This window comes from Borostomias antarcticus (assembly GCF_949987555.1).
Source record: "Borostomias antarcticus genome assembly, chromosome: 10".
In the NCBI taxonomy this organism is placed as follows: Eukaryota; Metazoa; Chordata; class Actinopteri; order Stomiiformes; family Stomiidae; genus Borostomias; species Borostomias antarcticus.
Genome location: NC_140243.1, coordinates 25,429,154 through 25,435,170, shown reverse-complemented (window position 1 = coordinate 25,435,170; position 6,017 = coordinate 25,429,154). Strand labels below are relative to the sequence as shown.

General features: G+C 41.2%; 1 pseudogene across 1 annotated transcript in view; it reads right to left on the bottom strand.

The window, feature by feature from the left end:
• Window positions 1-1,605: 1,605 nt before the first annotated feature.
• LOC311314334 overlaps window positions 1,606-6,017 on the bottom strand; it is a 29,291-nt pseudogene continuing 24,879 nt past the window's right edge. Inside the window, exons 8-10 of the transcript in view lie at window positions 4,043-4,141; window positions 3,695-3,857; window positions 1,606-1,643 (exon numbers count right to left, since the gene is read on the bottom strand). The product of the transcript in view is annotated as an uncharacterized misc_RNA (transcript). The remainder of the gene's footprint in view (window positions 1,644-3,694; window positions 3,858-4,042; window positions 4,142-6,017) is intronic.

Sequence of the window (6,017 nt, the reverse complement as noted above, 5' to 3'; positions counted from 1 at the left end):
TTGTGCCGGAGCACACTTCCTCGCCTCGAAGCTGCCACGCAGAGATTAGACGGAGCTTCTGAGTTCAGAGTGACGTCATCCTCTGGTTGTGATTGGCGGAGCGGAGCCCCCAGAACCCGACGCACCAGATTTGGCTTCGCAGAACCGCAACGTGAGCTGGTAACTTTAGGATGGCCTCACGAGGCTAGCGCACCCACGCAGGCTTTATCAACGAAAGGTGATTTCAATGTTGTCCCGAAGTTGATTCAAATCAGTTTCCCTTTTTTTTTTTGTTAGATTCTGCTTTGCATGTGTCTAACAAATATGGAAAAAAGAAAGTTCATCATTAAACTAGTGAAAACTGAGAATATAATCTGCATGCCCATTTAGCCCAACGTAAATGATTTCCAGCATATCATGGTATCATATAAAGCATGATCTTTGTTTATGATCTTTATTCAGGCAATCTTTAGCCTATAGGCCTACTTATGAAAACACTGTAGCCTACTAATAATATAGGCTAATAATATAGGCTAAACTAACCTATATAACATTGAGTAGGCTATGAAAAGTCAATAGTGCATATTCCTTGAACCCAAAGAAACACTGACAGAGAAGTAGGCTAGTAGGCTGGATATAACGTTTTCCTGGGAAAAGAGGGGTGTCAGAATCAGTCAAACCAAGCTGACCCTCGCTACAGATGGAGGGGTAGAGATGTATAATCTCAAAAGCATGGGGCTGAGACCTTCAGACACGGTCAGTATGAAACAGTTCACAGTCTGAGCTCCAGGGTGTGTTGAATATGGAGTCAAGCGGCAAGCCAGGCTCAATGTCAGGACACCAGCAAGGAGTCCAAAAAGCAAGGTCAACTGAAAATAAGGGCACAATAGGCCTATATTTATACTGTTTTGTACACACTGTTATTATAAATAAGAAACAGAGAATTCATTCAATTGAAAATATGGGGAAAACAAACAAAATACTACTGTGATATGGAACTCCCACTGGGGGGTGTCTTTAATAAAGTTTGAATTGAATTGAATTGACAATGATAGGCTTAACCTGTTGAATGGGTGAGGTATGAACCAACCTATTTCTCAGTCTCCTTTAGGCATTTAATTGGAGAGGTTTTTATAATGAATCAATCTTTGGTGAAAAGTAAATTAGCATATTTGGGTTTGTTTCCTAGGTGACAGAACTGATACATTCTATATTTCAATCATTGCATGAATGATGATATAAATCTATTATTTTCAATATTATCAGGGATGATGTTGGAGGTATATTAATGAATAAGATTATGTTTGGATACATTTATTTTATTATATTTATATGATTTAAAACATTTATATGACATTTGGTTTGTACAATATACACAGTGTAGAAATTGATTGCAAATTACAGATTTATTTCATATGAATTTGCCCAACCATGATGAAATTAAATTGTAATGGCACGTCAGGCCACAGTAAAAAGAAACATTTTGAAAGTGTTATGAATTATACACATATCCTTACTTTAGATAAATAAGAATCCTGTAAAAATAAACAAGGAGTAGAGTTACAGTTTACAATACATTGTATTAACAAGTTTACAGAATTGTTGAAATATCATGTATCAGCAACCTCAAACATCAAGATTAGGCTCAATGAAGTGCCCGTAGCCTGTAGAGGGCCGCAAACACAGAGGCCAAACACCAGAGGCAGCCAGCATACCTGACAATACAAATATAAATAACTGTTTCTTTCTTATTTAGACAATATTTTATTTTATTTTATAATTGTCCATACATTCATTGTCACCTTCTATACATTCATGTTTGTTCAATTGTTCAAGATCTGTGACAAATGCAGACTGCGAATTCTTGATATACAGTATTTATAATGTATATGTGTGTTGTGTGTATATATATATATATATATATATATATATATATATATATACACACAATAGACACTTTTTTGTGTGTACATTTTTTGACATGGTTAATTAACTGCAGCTTGATTGTACTGCAGTAGGCTCTGTTTTAGAAACCATTGTAGAATGTCATACTGTCAATAGAACCCCCCCCCCCCCCCCCCCCCAATCTTAAACAAACTAATTGTTGCTGGGAGATATATTTACAGTAGGCTAAATTAGGTAAATTGCATTGAGAGTAACAGGGCGTTATCTGGAGGATATCGCCCTGGACCAGGTCTAGCTATCATGCTGTGTTTGCTATGTGCAAATGTTCTGTCATACGGTTTTGGGCATTGTTGACTTAGAGTATCCTGATGAGAATGATGTAGCCTAAGGTCATGTATAAACATCTAAATCACCTACAGTATATGACAGCAAAACACATACAGACTGAACCCCAAACTCTTTAATGCACACTTACATCTACTTAGTGGTGTATAAATATGAAGGCTCTGGAATTCCACGCAGGCTCTCGCCAGGTATTTTACACCGAGGAATTAATGCTGAGCAGACAAACCAGAAGAGCTGTGATAGACGTAAAAGGGAAGTGAGGCCCCCTGGTGGCTGAGCTGGATGTTGTCATTGCCTGAATAAAAATAATTTTAATTAGGGGCGAGAGGTTAAACTATCACAGTAGTTCTAACTGAAAGGTCACATATGGCAGGTGCAGAGCTGGCAAAGTTCTTGTAGTGGCAGTTAGCCAACTGCGCATACATCTTGCACTTTTCCTCACCTCACCACCCACACACATATACTGCACTGTATGATAGAGAAAGATAGTTCTCACCTTGGTTGTGGCTACAACAGTTGTCTTCATAGGGATTGGAGTATTTGCGGCGGTGGAAAGGGTGGTCATCTTCTCTGTTGCCGCTTGAACTTTGTAAGGAGAACACAAGGAAATTACAAGGCAGCCCTACCCTAATCACAAGATCTTATGTTCTACAATCTACACGATTAAGTATGTAGCTACATATATGTAGCGGCTCGCATCCAGTTTAAAACTCTGGCGCTGGCCTACATGGCAATGAAAGGAACAGCCCCCTCCTACCTCCAGGCCATGGTCAAACCCTACACCCCCTCCCGACCGCTACGCTCTGCTACCTCGGGGCGACTGGTTGCCCCGTCACTCCGAGGCCCCTGCGGTCGATCAACACGGTCATAGCTCTTCTCTGTCCTGGCCTCGCAGTGGTGGAACGAACTGCCCACTGATGTCAGGACAGCAGAGTCGCTGCCCATCTTTCGTCGCAGGCTCAAAACTCATCTCTTCAAGAAGTACTATAACAATCCTCCCTCCTAAGCACTTATTGTTGTTTTTTTATCGTATTGTATTGTATTGTATTTTAGATTGATATTCTTGCACTTTACCTTCAGCACTAGATTATGCTCTTAGTCACTTGTTTTAGAAAGAAGATGCACTTGTGAGTTCTGGCAAGTAGTAGTACATTGGCTTTTCCTACGTTAAATGCAATTATTGTTAGTCGCTTTGGATAAAAGTGTCTGCTAAATGTCTTAATGTAATGTAATGTAATATACAGCTCTATAATGTTGCACAATTCAAGTTCCACAATTGCATCACTGTAACATACAGAAATGTATGTAATGGTCTTTTAAATAGTTGACTGACCTTGCTACATTAACAACACTATCTGTGTAGTATGATTGTTTTATATATTCACCATTTGAAAATGTTTGCTTACTATGCCGCCCTATTAAATAAAGGATCATACCCTTCTAAATGATGGGGTGGGCTTCTTACTTGTAGTGGGACTGGCGGTAGTAGTCATTGAGGTGAGGTCCAGACAGCCGGTGGAGTTGCAGGATTGGTCAGTGCAGTTGGTCTGGGTGTTGTTCATACACACGAGGATGTCACTGCATACAGCACAGCCCAGAGTGTAGCTCATGTCCTCATTTCTTTTTAACTGGGGGACAACGCAAACATGAAAATGATCAGAATTTTTAAATTGGTGTCATGGTCTTTATTGTAAATTCCACTGGATGAAATGACGTCAATTAAACGCAGGGTGCTGCATTATCAAAGGAAGGCAAACGATGAAGAGATATTCAAAGGGATTTGAATGTTGAGGTGTTGAAGTGTCACACATACCTGGCAGCAGTTGAGACCAGTGCCACATTGCTCAGCTGTCATATTCATAGACGTGCTGTAGCAATCGGAGTAGTTGCAGGAGAAAGTGGGGCATGAGATCTGGAGAGAGAGACAGAGTCAAACAGACAGAGTGAGAGAGAGGGTGAGAGAGAGAGAGAAGGGGGGTGAGAGAGAGAGAGACAGAGAGAGATGTACCATATAAGTACTATGCTCTATCAGAAGGCTGAAGTGGACAGATCAAACATGGTGTGCTCACCATGCTACTGTTGCTGTTCCATGAAGTGCTATAATCAGTAGAGCTCATGGTAGTAACAGCTGTGCAAAGAACAAACACAGTATGAGTGCATGATGTCAAAAAACTGTCCCTTAATCATCGTGAACAGACCAAGACAAAAAAACACAGTTTCATTTTAATGAGCGCAGCTTGCAGTACCTGTCGTTGAATTCTCAGAGGAAGCTTCGGTTGAAATTGAGGCCATGCTTGTTGTCACGGATGAGGCTGAGGTAGACTCAGCCATGGCTGTTACTGATGCCGTGGAGCCAGTCGGAACCATACTCATCATTAAGCCCGACGTTGAAGGACTGACAGTGGAAGCAGCCAAGGCAGTCATATTTGTGTAAGCTGCTGTAGTTGCAGAAGCCATACTTGTGGAAGCTGCCATACTTGTAGAAGCTGCCATACTTGTAGAAGCTGCCATATTAGTTGTGGAGCTAGCAGCCGACGCAGCGGAGGTGGAAGATGACCTCGCGGTTGACCCGACAGCAGTTGAACCTGAGGATGCGGTGGTGGAGGACTGCCCTGACACTAATAATAATGGCTCCAGAAGGAAGAGGAGCATGAGGCCTGTTCAGATAATAGGAGAGACAACCGTCACTACTCGTTCAGCTCTGATTCACTGAGCTTAATTGACACTGAATGCATAAAAATGGCCCAGCGTTTGTGATAGAGTCTGTTTTAATGGAACAATGTGTGCCTGTATGTCCATGAGTTCAGTATGGTACACTTTCATATTTTCATTCCACCAGGGACAATTGGGGATTGGGTTACCTAGTTGCCATGGTTCTATTGAGTCCTTGACAACTGGATTTGGTTGACTAATGAACAGGCCATGATCCATGGTACATTGAAAGCATTCATAATTGCGGTGAAGCAGTGTAAACTAAGACTTTTTAATCACCGTGTCTATGCTTCTGAATTTAATATAATAGAACTGTATGCTCAATTGAGAGGATGAAAAGCTGTTCAGGAAATAAACATACTCCTCCTACCTGCACCTTTTAGAGAAGCAGCGGAGGCCATAGTCTAGTAGAGCGAGTGGGAGTGCGGGCTGTGAAGACAAAGTCATTCTGTCATTAGTACTGACATCATTATTGACTAGTCCTCTCACACAGACACACAATATGTTGGATAACTGCAAAATCACAGGTATTTCTAGGACTGTTGTATAATAATACCTGCCTGACAGTTGATATGCTACCGTACTGCAGCACAGAGAAAATAAACTATAGGTCAGGTGGGAAAGGATTGAGATTTCAGAAGCACATGATGTGGTTTTACTGCATTTTGCTATTGACATCAGACATGTGTGGGATTCTGGGAGCAATTGGACTATTTAGCATTTGTAATTAGGCTTGGGAACAAGCGGGACCATTCATCTGGGCCCACCTGGGCCTCTGCTTTGATGTACGGGAGCCGTGTCATCTGGGGTTCCTCCGCAAACAATTCTCAAATTGTCCTGATGAAACTGAGCTGGTAATAGTTCTGCACTGGACACCAAGCTAGAAGTCAGGAAGGATGACAAAGTCCATAGACTCAGGGGAAATTAAGAAGAATAGAAATCTGGTAAAAGAGATATTAGGCTACTATAGAATGAAGTCGTCTGCCTGTTGCTAACCAAGCGTGGCATAGGCTATAATTCCATTGAGTGTCTGTTTGCAGCCGTTAGTCGGTGAACACAATTAAAATGTGTTTGTT